We start from the raw sequence: 14,359 nt of genomic DNA on the forward strand, positions 1-14,359 counted from the left end.
AAAACTGACTGTAAGGAAGTACATTTACTATACTTTTTGAGTACTCCACTTGAGATACTATTTACACCACTACATTAAGAATACAATAGAATGCCTTTATTGTCATCTGAGATTGTATACTAAATATGCCATATTTATCCTAAAACAAATATAAGATTTACTACATACCCACAATAAGACAAAAACATATATTTTAAGTGTATGTTGCACATGTCTTTGGTTTAATATATCCTTATTTTATTTTAAAGTCTATTTTTGGGGCCATTTTGCCTTTATAGGACAGCTGAAGAGAGGCAGTAAATATTGGGAGAGGAGAATGAGGAATGACATGCAGCAAGGGCCAAGGGTGGGAGTTACGGAAGTGTACTTGTGGCGCCTGCTCTACCCACTGAGCTAAACCAGCGCCCTGTATATTCTTATTTCATTTTAATTCTGGTTGAAACAAAACAACATCATCAAAATCAATTATAATGTAATATTACTCGTCTTTAAGGTCTACAAGACTTAACTGAATACACAAGCTACCCAGCAGTGTATATGGTAGTCAAAGTCAGCCCCACCTTTATGAACATTTGTGCAAAATGAATCGTTTTATTTTTGGTTCTTCTATGAACATTTTTAAAGCAGGATTTAACTTTTCACGACCTTTACCTAAGTAAGTCCGCCTCTTGAAAACAAACATTGCCAGATAAAATCCATAACCAAGTAATAATGTCAAAATGAAAGTTACTGTCTATCGTCTATACTGCTTATCCTGTTCAGGCCTGCCTGGGGCTGGAGCCTATCCCAGCTGTAATTGGGCGAGAGGCGGGGATACACCCTGGGCTGGTCGCCAGGCAACCTTTCACGCTCACACCCACACCTGCGGGCAATTTAGGCCCAATCCCAATCTCCACCCTAAAGCCTAAGCACTGAACACTCACGGACTATAATGGCGTCAGGCGTGCAGTGCGTGAGTGCGCGAGTCCATGAGGGTTTGAGAACAAATGAGGAATAGGACTCACTATCATGGCATCACATGTTGCCTGGAAACCAGACGGGCCATTAAATCTAATAAGTAAAAAAGCTGACCTGCAGCATTTGTGTGTCTTAAAGTGTTTACATCGGCCTATTTTAAGACAAGATAAGCTTTATTTAACAAACTATCAAAAGTCAGAAAGACATTAATGTTTATTAATGCACAATATTTAATTGTTGTCTCTTACAGAAAAACGTATTTGCGGTTCCCATCACCGTCCATGCTCGCATTGTTTACATTCATTATTATTTTTTGGTCAAACTTTATTCAATACTACTTCAATGTACGAACATTTGTTTACATTTAGTGGGGGGCTGGACAATCACGTCTGTATATGTCACCGAGTTCGTTATGAACCCACAGGAAAGTCTTCGGGTAAGTCTGTAGTTTTGTGGATTCACGGAAAGTCCGTAATTTGGCGTTAAAAAGTCCGCATCAGAGTCCTCACACACTTGCTGATCTGACAGTGGGACAGCACTAAGCACTCACGCACTTACCGGGAACGCACCTCAAAGTCTGTGAGTCTATGAGTGTGGAGATTGGGATTGGGCCTTAGAGTCACCAGTTAATCTAACGAGCATGTCTTTGGACTGTGGGAGGAAGCCGGAATACCTGGAGGGAACAACTGATGCACGGGGGGAACATGCAAACTCCACACAGAAAGGGCCCACTTTGTCTGAACCAGGAACCTTCTAGCTGTGAGGCAACAGCGCTAACCACTGCGCCACCGTGCAGCCGAAAAGTCATTGTTCCTCAGGAAGGTTGTTGTGCAACAGTAGTGCTACAAAGTAGAAAAGACTGCAAGTATACAGATGTCAATAAACAGACAAAACAAAACATGCAAATAATGCAAAAGACCGTAGTTAACTGTAAGCTCCCTGAGGTGGTGCTTGGTGGGTTGCATATAGATATTTATGAGGAGGGGCAGCTATACAATATCAAATCTCAAGTACAGGTAGATGTACATGGTTAACTCAAACTGTTCAATGATTACTTCCATGAAAATGAACACTATGTCCCATAACGTCCTGCAAATCTAAGAGTTGTAATGATTGTTATCCACAGAGAGGCAGTGATACAGAGAGAGACAAGGAAGGAGAAAGGAGGCAAGAGACACACAAAGTGACTTTACCTACCGGCCTCGTGGTTAAAACACATAACATATACATGACCTCAGCGTCCCTGCTTTCCAGTCCAGCTGTGGACCTTTGTGTTTGTGTCTCTCCCCCACATTTCCTGTCTGTCATCTTTCAAATGTCTTCTATTGAATAAAGGGGAAATGCCTTAAATACTTTAATCTGCTGTCCCTGCTCTTGAATAATGTGCAGAAAGTCTCCATGCATAAAAAAATATATAAAATGTAGTTCTCTATGCTTGCAGTTAAGTCTCCACCACCACTCTACATCACAGGTTTCTTGACATTTCCATTCGAGCAGCTGCAGGTTCTGCTTTGCTCTTGGTGCACAGCGTAACGAATCCATTTCATGGTTTAAATCCCTTCAGTTTTCTGCATTGTATAAAAGAGTTGCGTGCAGGTTGTTGTGTGTCAGCACATCATTGTTATGCCAACATTGTCCCTCTGTGCTGAATCCTTGGTTTAAGTTTGGATGCTGTTTTCTTTTGCGTGATATCAGGTTCATGTTTTACAGCCCATTGTTTGAAACAACGGGGAGAGAAATGCTTCCAATAGATGGTGTTATTGTTTATGACCATCTACATTTACAGGGTTGGGATTAAAAACACACAACTGTGATGTTACCCACTGTAGCCATTCTTCTGATTCGACTGCAATAAAACATGCAGAATCATTAGAAAACCCTTAAATCCCTCGTCCTCTTCCTTATGGCGATCATAAACCCCTCTTTCCCGCACAATGACAGTGACAGCCACAGAGACAACAGCATCAACAATGGGCTGTCAGGCTCATCTTTAATTCAGAAGACGAGGGCACGAGGCCCGCAGGCAGCACAGATCATCACCCCAGAGAGAGGGCAGAGTCCAGAGAGGCTGTTTTTAACTTTAGACAACTGCCTGAAACAATCTCAACAATAAAACTGATCCAGATCTTTCCATCACTGTTCCTTGAATGAGACAAAGTTTTCTGGTTATCCTAAAGGGTGCGTACAAGAAGTGAACACAGCCTCTTAGTTTTAAAAGTGAAGCCAAAGTGCCTCGAACCTGCATTCTTACTAATGGCCAGCAGGGGGAGACAAAGAGGAGTCTGTTTGTGTAGTAGTCTATGAGAAAATTACTGCACGTCTCACTTCATTTATAACCACAGTAAACATTTTCCCGATGACTTTATGGTCTCAATTTGTAGTCTGAAGTCTTCTTTAATACAGCGTGATGTTGGTTTTGTAAATGATTGTCAGAGTTAAACTGATTATAAAGCGGGGTATGCTTTGGGGAGTGGCTACATGTGTTTGACTAGTCCCGACCTGTTAATAGACATAACAATGTTTATCCACCCTCTTGTGCAAATACGCTTCCTTCCCGCTCCAAAATAACCAGATGGCAACAGCAGAAATGTAAAACTCAAGGATTCAAAACTGTAATTCAGAAACCAACAAATGACATCACTGTGGCTCCATCCATTTAATATAGACAGTCTATGCAGACTTGTGTTTGGTATGTGGTACTCCGTTTACATGTTGGCTGTCTGCTCATATTGTTTTTTTATTCGTTTTTATTAACACTACTATAGAGACAGCTCGATGTGTGCAGCATTGGAGTCTCAGAACAATCCTCCAAGAGGACAGTTAAAGTATATTGTATTGTACAGTATGGTATGATAGTGTACTGTATTATAGTACCATACTGTCGTATCATATTGATCGTAATGTATCATATCATACTGTATCGTATATCATGTCATATTGTATCGTATCGTTGTATCGTCTCATATCGTATCGTAACATACTGTATCGTATATCATGTCATATCGTATCGTATCGTAACATATCGTATCGTATTGTATCATATTGCATCTCATCACATCGCATCATATTGTATCATATCATATTATATCCTATCACATCGTAATGTATTGTATACTATCCTATCATATGGCACTGATCATAATATATCGTATCCTATCAGATTGTTCGTAATGTATCCTATCCTATAGCATCGTAATGTATAGTATCATATTGTATTGCATAGTATGGTATGGTATGGTAGTGTATCGTATTGTATTGTATCTTTTGTATCATATCCTATCATGTCGTATTGTTTCGTGTCATATCATATTGCATCATATCGTATTGCATCATACTGTATCATATCATAATGTATCCTATCACATCGTAATGTATTGTATCCTATCCTATCATATGGCACTGATCATAATATATCGTATCCTATCAGATTGTTCGTAATGTATCCTATCATATAGCATCATAATGTATCATACTGTATTGTATAGCATGATATGGCATGGTAGTGTATCGTATCTCTTGTATCATATCGATCATAATGTATCATATCCTATCATAATATATAGTATCGTATTGTATCGCATTGTATCGCATTGTATCGCATCGTAACATATCATATTGTATCATATCACATCGTATCACATCGTATCATATCGTATCGTAATGTATTATATTGTATCCTATCCTATCATACAGCACTGATCATAATATATCGTATCCTATCAGATTAATTGTATCGTATCATATCCTGTCCTATAGCATCGTAATGTCTCGTATCTTATTGTATCACATCGTATTATAATGTATCGTAATGTATTGAATGACAGAGTATTAATTTAATCCTGTTTTACAGATGATTTTTTATCGTCCACTTTGTATTGTCTTGTGAGTCCTTTTTGCAGATGTTCTGTCAATGTGAAGTGTAAACTGTGGATAAATCATGTCAGAGACAAAGTGTAGTTTTCTCTTATAGTTTGGTTCAGGACAAGCTGTTTGCACTTCAGATCGCTGCAAGAAGGTTTACAGTACTTCAGAGGCTTATTGAAAAAGCAAACTCATAATAAAAATGAGAGAAGAAAGAAGGGAAAAGATAAAGGAGGAAATAACAGGAAGATGGCAGGAGATGACACAGATGGAGCAAGAGTGAAGAAGCAGGGTGAGGAAAAAGAGAACACACTTTCCTGTTTACACAAATGGCCAAGCGTGTGGAGGTTAGCGCATGTGACAGGCGTGTTTGTTCAACATGAACAATCTGCTTTCCTTACAAGCAGGTTTGCGTGTGTGTGTGAAGTCCATGTGTGTGTGTTCCAGCAGTCAGAGTTTCCAGTTTGTTGGACCGGGCCTCTCCGTGCTCTTTTTCTTCCCCTCCCCTCAGCGTCACAGACAGCTGGCTGGAGGCTGCGCATGCTGCCGCCATGGAGACGAGGATGCTGATTGCCCTCCATGCCTTCCACACCTGTTTGTCAGCGTACACGTCCAAACAGATCTGTCATGTTAAGGTGTAATACATTCCAGGCCCAGGTTAGCAGCAGGCCAGAGACATATACTATTAAATTACAAGGTTTGAAATGTTCTCTTATTGCTCCATGTATCATGTCTTATGTAGGATTTCTTTATATGAGTGAACATTAAACAGAAGCAAGGGGGTCGGGTTTGCCAACCCTTTGATCAAACTGCAAAGCTGTGCAGCAAAAGAGTTATTTTCAGGTGGAAGTGGTGCAGCCAGTAGTTGTGTCTGTGGTCATGCCCTATTTCATGTTGTTTCCTTTTTGCTTGACAAGATGTATGTTTTTCTAGCCAGTCTGAAGAGCTAGACGAAAGAACGGAAATAACAATACAAGTCGACAGTACAGTATATTAAAGCTTAAACTGATTTTTAAAAATCATTGAGGGTAAGTAAATAACAGAAACACTTTCTCTGTGTAATGCATGCTGATATATAAGAGGATACTGATTCAATATTCTGATTCGGTCAGTTTGGCCAAATTTGCATTGATTCTTGCAGAGGTACAAGCTGGACATTTAACAATGAATTCATACTTGGCTGTACATTAATCCACAACTTTAAGCAAACGTACTATTTCAACTTAGTTGGTAATAACAAGTTTCTGTGCAACGTAAATGTGGGTCTAACGATTGTAATTAAAGACACTTTTTTGTCAAAGTCAGCAAATATCACGTCAGTCTGCTAGCAGCCTTTGCTCTGAAAAAGAGTCAGGTGTCTGCACACAGCCACGGCTCTGCAAATGGGAGACACACAAAATGATTCAGAAGGAGTCCACACAATTTTCGCCCACAAACATTCAGCTTAGTTCCTAGTTTGCCAGCATATGTTGTTTCGATGTTAGCTAAAGACGCAGGAGAGTTGTGAGTATCAATGCCTTGAGCTGGTAGCACGTTAGCTTTGCAGCAGCAACTGGGTAACTCTCTCTCGCCAGTTGCATTACTTGTTGTTTTGTTGTTCGCTTAAGCGTTATTTTATAGTATATGTCTGTACAACAGTTGGGAAGGGTTTTACAGTCACTGTATTTTACAAAATAATAATATTTCTCCAAAATTGCTCCACATTTAACTTAGGTTTAAAATAACACAAATCCATCATCTATACCGCTTATCCTGTTCAGGGTCACGGGGGAGCTGGAGACAATCCCAGCTGTTATTGGGGACAGGCAGGGGACATCCTGGACTGATCACCAGTCAATTTCACGCTCACACTCACACTTACGGGCAGTTTTAGAGTCACCAATGATCCTAACGAATGTATTTGGACTGTGGGAGGAAGTGTATCTGGAGGTAACCCACACATGCACGGGGAGAACATGCAAACTTCCCACAGTAAGGACCACTTAATCTGAAACCGGCATTCAAAACAGGAACCCTTAGCTGTGAGGCGACAGCGCTAACCACTGCACCACTGTGCAGCCCAAAATATCACAAATATCATTCCAAATTTCTCTCGAACACATTTGTGGCTGACCGCCGGGGTCAGCCCTACACACGGGTCTGTATGTGACTGACTGAGTGACTGAGTGACTGAAGGTACTTTCACAGCCGTAGAGAGAAAGAGAGAGTTGCGACATCGCAATTGCGGATCATGGAGCATGTTGGACCTCCACTGACGCGACACTCTGTCTATATGGCTCTGGATACTTTGTTTGGGGAGTAGGCGAGCTGCTCCTCTGCAGCTCGTCCGCTGTCCCCACCTACGTCTGCAGCGCGTACCTGCTTTCAAACACATTGTCATCGGCCTCATAAGGACAGTCCTTTTAACACATTGCCCACAAAAGCGCACACTGAAGTGATGCAGTCAGCCACATACGAGGTTTTGACCTAGTTTTGCTTTAGTTCCAATCAGGCAAGTTACTTCACAGTCTGTCCGCTGACTAACTGGAAAATGATGAACTTATTACTAGGAAAGCAGCTACTCCAGCTACTATAACCTCAACCATCTCACAAGCCTTTGATCTACCTAATAGTGCTATACATGCAACTACAAGGTCACAGTGTGGTAAAAAATATAACAATGCAAAGGCCAAAAGGTCATTCCATAAAAGAGCACTCTGTTACCAAAAGAGTCAAACGGACAAAAGGAAGCTCTATTCTTGAACAGGAAGCAGAGAAAGGAGGAAAAGGAAACGTTGTGTGCATCCCAAGGCAACAATGGAGGAAAAGCAGAGGTGATTTATCGAGGGGGGCGTGAGCATTTAGTGTGTGGTGAAACCGGCAGACATGGAGAGGGAAAACCCAGCCGACAAATGAACGACAGCCAGATCCCCTCCCACTGGCCACCATGTGCACCATAAAACACGGCTCCAGAACATGAGAGCGAGTCGCGTGTGAGCAGCACAACGTGTCAGGAAGTGTGCAGAAGCGTGCGTGTTTGTCGGAATCATGTGGGGTCTTGTGCAATGTGTTTGACTCAGAATTGTGGCCGTGTGTGTTTGCGTGTGCATAAATCCCATATGGAGCTGCTTATTGTCATCTGGCTTCGATTTTTAAGGAGGGCCTTGATGTCCCAATGATTGCCCTCATCACCGATTTCCACCCCCGACCGCTCTTAATGCCATTAACGGGAAGACTGCAGCAGCTCTTACTCAATGTGAGAGAGGAGGGGAAGCCATGCATGCGCAGAACAAGCTGCTGGCATGTGGAGCTGTGTGTTTGTAAATCCCCCTGCATCCCCCATCACAAAAAATGCACACATTTTTCTGACATCACAGTTCCCAAGAAAATTATCTCTGAGTAGAAGCAGCCCTCGCTGCATGATGGGCTGGATTTTTGGTATCGTTTGCTGTGGCAGGAACAATGTGCATGAATAAAAGTGCTTCTCTGGAAATATTTGATGTGTAATATGTGATCGGGGACACTCATAGGGACAAACCCACCGGGAATCTACACTCAAATCTGGAGTTCCCCTCCCTCTCTACTGGAACGTTTTAGTGTTTTCCCGCTCATCGCTTTTGTTTTAACAACCTACAATGTTTCTGTTTGGCTTCACAACATATCTCGACACAATATGTTTGCACTAACCCAGCTGTGATGAACCTTTGGGTATTCTCCCTGCCCAGCAACAAACAGCATACAGACAAAGTTAGCGACTACCAGGTGGAGCACATCAGGATATTTCTCTCAGGATGTGGAGGAGACCAAAAACAGAGCAAAAAAGGTGAATATTTGACTCTAAATGTTGCTCCAAAACAGCTGGATGTGTAATTTTGCTCAGCACATCCACTTAATAAGCTGATAATCCACTCTGATGCAAGTATTTAAAGTAGCTCTTACTAAAACAAACACCGCCTAATACAACAATCCTGCTGTTAATCCTCCCTTCATGGAGGAGAATCCTGTAAAGCTTGTGATGTCCACAAAGGGGGTCACAAAATAAACAGAAGGGATCACAAGATTAATAGTGCTGGGATGCAGACTGTAACATATTTATCAATCAATCAATTTGTATTTGTGTAGCGCCAAATCATAACCAAAGTTATCTCAAGAAAGAGCAGGTCTAGACCGACTCTTTATGTTATTTAAAGAGAGGCCCAACATGAATCACCACATGCAGCACTCAGCAACGACACATTGGCGAGTAAAACTTCCTTTTCACAGGCAGAAACCTCGAGCAGAACCAGACTCACGTCGAACAGACATCTGCCTCGACTGCCGAAAAGTGGGATAGAAGGAGAGGCAGGAAAGAGATAGGCAAAGAGAGCAACAGCAACATACGACACAGACATATGGTTACAATGTAAATAATAACAGTAAATATTAGCAATAGTAGCACTAGTAATTGTTACAGTTGAAGTCAGCAGGTCTACTATTAGCATTAGCAGCAACAATAATGATACTATGGGAAAGACTGATGTTGGTAGTTGTTGCAGTCGAGCAGGTCCACAGCAGCGGGTGGTCTGCAGCAACGATCCCCAGGAACCTACAAGACAAGGGAGCACAAGAACTCCCGGGAAGATATGTGGTTAGTGACGTTAATGTAACAACAAGATACTAAACACTTAGGATAGTTTTAAAGTGCTTATTTTTCTGAATAATTCTACCCCTTTAAAAAAACAACTGTTTGCTCAAATTGGTAACAACGACCAGTAACAGCAAGGAAAGAAACACCCCTTCGCTGAAATGCATAATAAAATAGTGTACAAAAAAAAGTTGTTACATACAAGAGGCTGATTTCAAAATATTGTTTATTATATTATTTATGTGCAAGAATGTTACTTTGATGTTGAGGCTCGTAAAGGTGAGGCTGTTTTAACTACTATGTATATACGGTATCTGCTGGGTAGCGTATACTGTCATCAAGAACGCGTACCTCAAACCTCGACTCGGGGCGGCTGTGGCTCAGTGGTAGAGCTGGTCGTCCGATCCCCAGCTCCTGCAGTCTACATGTCGACGTGTCCTTGGGCTAACAAAGGCATAGCATGAGCACGAACGGTTAGACCCCGATTGCAGATTAGCACTTTGTATAGCAGCCTTTGCCACCAGCGTGTGAAAGGGAGAATGTAGTGTGAAAGTGCTATATAAGTGCAGTCCATTTACCATTTTACGTGGATGAATGCACTTACTTTCCATCATTGATTTGAGGACTTAAGCAACACCTGACAGCGAGGTAGCAAAAATTACTTTGTTAAAACTGCAAAGTAGGAGAGAAAAAAGGAACAAAGGAACAGGGGGACAAAGCAGATATAAAACAATGCTTGAATACACAAAAGACTTACATCTACTTTCTATACCGGTAGATGTAAAAACAAAGTGGAGCTGAACGGAGGAGGACAAGAATGTAAAGAGCTGAGCGCCTCTACCTCTCTGAGAGGGTCACATGACCTCTCCAGGAACACTCACAGCTTACTCTCTAGTTTCTGTTGCCACATGCAGTAGTAACTAATGTTTCTCATTCCTTCGCAGCTATTCATTAACCCTCCTCCTCTTCTGCTCTCATACTTTCACTGTGTTTTTGCACAATTTTCACTTCTTCATTCATTCAGCCACAGATTATAGCAGGTTCCCTTTTTTTAATGTTACATTTCTTACTCTCACTTCCACGTAGCTGCTCATGGCATTCCCCACAGAGTTTCAAAACCTTATTATTCACAGACTGTTCAGGTGAGCTCTCTTTCTGCCGTGTATCTTAGAGACGGAAGAGTGCAGCATCTCTTATCTTTACGTTGGTCTTTTCTCATCCTCACCTGATAAATTCAGGGGAAGGCTTGGCAGCTTTCCAACATCTAGTTTCACTGAAACCCCTCCGGGTGAGGGTTTTTCGAAGCGTAGGTTTCTGTCACGCCCTGGGTTTGATTTTAAAAAATGAAATTCAATGCGTAAAAATAAAAACACAAAGGCTCTCATTTGAAAGTCAAAGGGCGGAAAAGCTTTGTGGATAAGATAAAGAACGGTTGAACAGATCCTCTCAGCAGCAGCAGCAGCGCTATCAGCGTTCTGCGCACATGATCAGAGCGCTCAAGGCCACAGGAGACACAGTTTAGGATACAGTTTAAATACCAGAGTGTGTCAGCAGCGTGTGTGCCAAGGCTTCAGATATTCGAGGGTGGAGGGTTGTTCGAAAATGCAAAGCAGTGTGTGTGTGTGTCTTAACGTGCTTCGTATCTGTTAAAATCATGACTGAGGATGTTTGAATCTGCTTCTTTCTAACCTGCAGCTGGTTTGAACTGGTCTCAACCACAACATCCTCTGTTGCTCTGATGAAAAAGAACATCCTGCACAGCGGTCCAGTTACAGAGAGACTCCTGTAACACCTTCAGGTCTCTGGAAAATATCACCTTACTCTTACCGGCTTCAGCTTCCTTTTTGTTTGTGTATTTCCTTTTCATATTATTATTCCCACCTAACCACACAACTGTTTTTACATATGATTAAAATGTGCCCTCGCTGCATCGTAGGGAAGTCAGAAGGATGAAACATTTCATAACCTCAAAAGCTTAAATGCACCTTCACTGTTTGATATGCAAGAAGAAACAGCAGGAAGTTTGATGCACATTTAAGCTAATGTATTCTTCATTTTGCATTTCCATCCTAATAAGTTCATAAAAACACATCGTATCAAACACGTTTAAGGAAAGAGAGTTTGCTGTTCAGAATGAAGGTTTAAATGTGATGCTCCTGCCAACTGTGATAATAAAAGGTATTGCCAAAGAGTAAAACATCTCGACTTCGACATGACTTTATCACAAAGTATAAACAATCTTTACAACAGGCTTGTTTAGTCTGGCTTTTAAAGGAGTTTCCTCCCTTTCCTTCACTGTTTCAATCACATTTTATGTCTGCATTTCTTGACTGATTGACCTGACCTGACATGACCTTATTAAGATGTATTTTAACACTCACTGTGTTCTTGTCTTTTATTGCTGTGAAGCAATTTTTCTTTTTTTAATGAAGCCCCCCTCCAGTGAAGCTCAAGTGTTTAATCTTGTAAACATCTCCATGTGGTGTTCTTCATGTGCACAAGACATATCAGGGACAACATCAGCAGTCATCTCCATGGCTGGGCCTGTCTGCTTTTAAACTGCAGTGTACCAAGGACAGGCTGAACAACACGTTTTCAGATTGGCAGGTTTGAGACGTCACAAACCTAAGGAGCCAATCCCGTTAGTGGACGGGGCGACGCTGTGCTTATCATTATGTGTAACCTATGGCAACCACTTCGGCGATGCACGAGCTAGCTGTAACCGTCAACTACTAATTACTACATTTCAAGCTAGCTAAGTTTCAACAAGTTGTCACTAAACGATGGCAGAGACCTGTTTTGTTTTCCTGACGGAGGGGGCGGTTGGAAATCTGCATAGTGGGCGGGGCCTATGCAGATTCAGGAATTTTTAATGAGGGAGAAGGAGGAGATGCCTTGCCACAACATTCAAAAACTATGGTTCTAATAACCCTCAAGAAGTTATTGTAATGTCGACATTGACCTCAACTTGATACCTCGACTCAAGGACAGGTTCTGGTTACTATCCACACCTCTGGTAAGCAAAGTAGTGTTTAACCACGCTCCAGCTACCAAAAATTCAAAACAAAGTTACTACAAAAACATTTCCTCTAAACAACTCGGCGGTTTACTCGCCACCAAATCATCCAAACCAATTTACAAGAACAAAAATTTCATGAACAAAAAACTTCTTAAAGCAAAAGGTGCAACATGTAAACACACTTAGAGTCGAGGAGGAGGAGACACCTTCCTGCATGAGTAGCTCCCTCCTGGGCTTGGCAAGGACGCTGCCATGGCGCAGGGTGTCAATTTTAAAAGAGCATCTCTTTCCTCCGGGCATTAGCGAGAGGGGAAGGCCGTCCATCATGGCTGCGTGCTTCTCCATTCATGTTTTCAACCTGTTGCATCATTGTGAGAACAGACCACCAACAGTTTTTGTGCTGAGTTAAAGCACACTCCGATGAAGGGCTAAAAAGGAATGAGATGCTCTTATTTTGACACTTTATTAAAGACTTTAAACGCAGACTAACGGGGTCAATGACCTTCAGTTTAAGAGATGTTTGAAAGAGCTTTTCACTCAGAAAGACTCTCCACTTGACCTTGACATCGCATCTCTGAGTTTGGGCTTGAACTGTCCGACCCCGGCGGCCCACAGGTAGAAGTTCAGCCACATTTTCCTGCTGTGAGGAGAGCAGCACAGGGGGATAAGATCAGCGGTCAAACCGCTCTCAACAGACAAAAAGGGGAGGTGAACTGCACCTTTAGTATGTAGACAGATAGAGAGGCTGAGGGGAGACTAGGAGGCTAGAAGGTGAGAAAGACAGAGAGGAGAAGGGTAGAGGGTGTGTGCATGTAAGTGTGTGTGTCCAAGATAACAGAGGTTACAGAAAGCAGTCTGACGCACCCGTGAGGGCGAACCTGTCACAGATACAGAGACAGAAAGGCTGAGGTGGTGAGGTATTATTTGAAGACACCAACCTAAACTTTCTGCACAACCAACCTGTGGGTAGGAATCTGCATAATAATACGTCCATTTCAAAAATGTTAACTGGCTCTAAAGATGGACGACATGCCAGCTCCCTAAAAGTGAAGCCACACCCTCTCTATCGCCCCCTGCTGACTGGCTGCAGTACAGCTCATAAAGCCCGCCTCCTCCATGTTAACAGATGGGACATGAGTCAAACTATAAAATCAAAACACACTTTTCTCAAACATGGTTTCTGTCATTATAGTTAGTTCTTATCATGCTGATTTACAAAAGTGTTTTTCTGACAAGTTTATTTTTAATCAGTTATTTGATGCTGTCAAAAGGGCGAGAAACCTCATGACTGACAGCTCCGCTTACAAATTGGGCTCCTTCAGCGTTCTGTTCCCGAGCAGCAGAGAAGAGGAGGAGCGGCGAGAGGAGACATACATATAAAGGTATGTACGACAGATTATGATTTTGAATCTGACTTTAGGCCTATTTTTGTGATTTGATGAACCATAGAAGTTAAAACCTCTTGAAACAACCTTTATAGATGATTTAAATGTGGATTTATTTGATGGTTTTCTTTTAGGGCTTTAATGTTTGCGTTCATGTAGCCATCATGTTATATTGCTGGTATTCATGATAGTGTGATTATTCCTTGCACTTTATGCTGCTTGATTTTGCGTTGTTGTGTATTTATGAACATAGAATGTGTTTGTAAAATCACTTGGGCCATTAAAAAACATTTCACACATTTTTAAGTGAAACAGAAGCTCATGGGGATAAATGCGTCGCAGACCACCTCTGTATGCGAGTGGTTGGATCTGAATCTGTCCTCAAACGGTCCCCAGTGTGTTCACACCTATATTTAAGGCTGTGGTCCGATCACAAAAACGTGTTAACACCACGTGTGAACAGAGTTCTACGTGCACAGCGGGCTTTGTTCTGCTCAAACAGGAAAGAGACCAACAGGAAACAGGAAACTATAT

The sequence above is a fragment of the Semicossyphus pulcher genome, unplaced genomic scaffold (assembly GCF_022749685.1).
Source record: "Semicossyphus pulcher isolate SPU_LCO1_2020_fin unplaced genomic scaffold, fSemPul1.0.p SCAF_17, whole genome shotgun sequence".
Classification (NCBI taxonomy): domain Eukaryota; kingdom Metazoa; phylum Chordata; class Actinopteri; order Labriformes; family Labridae; genus Semicossyphus; species Semicossyphus pulcher.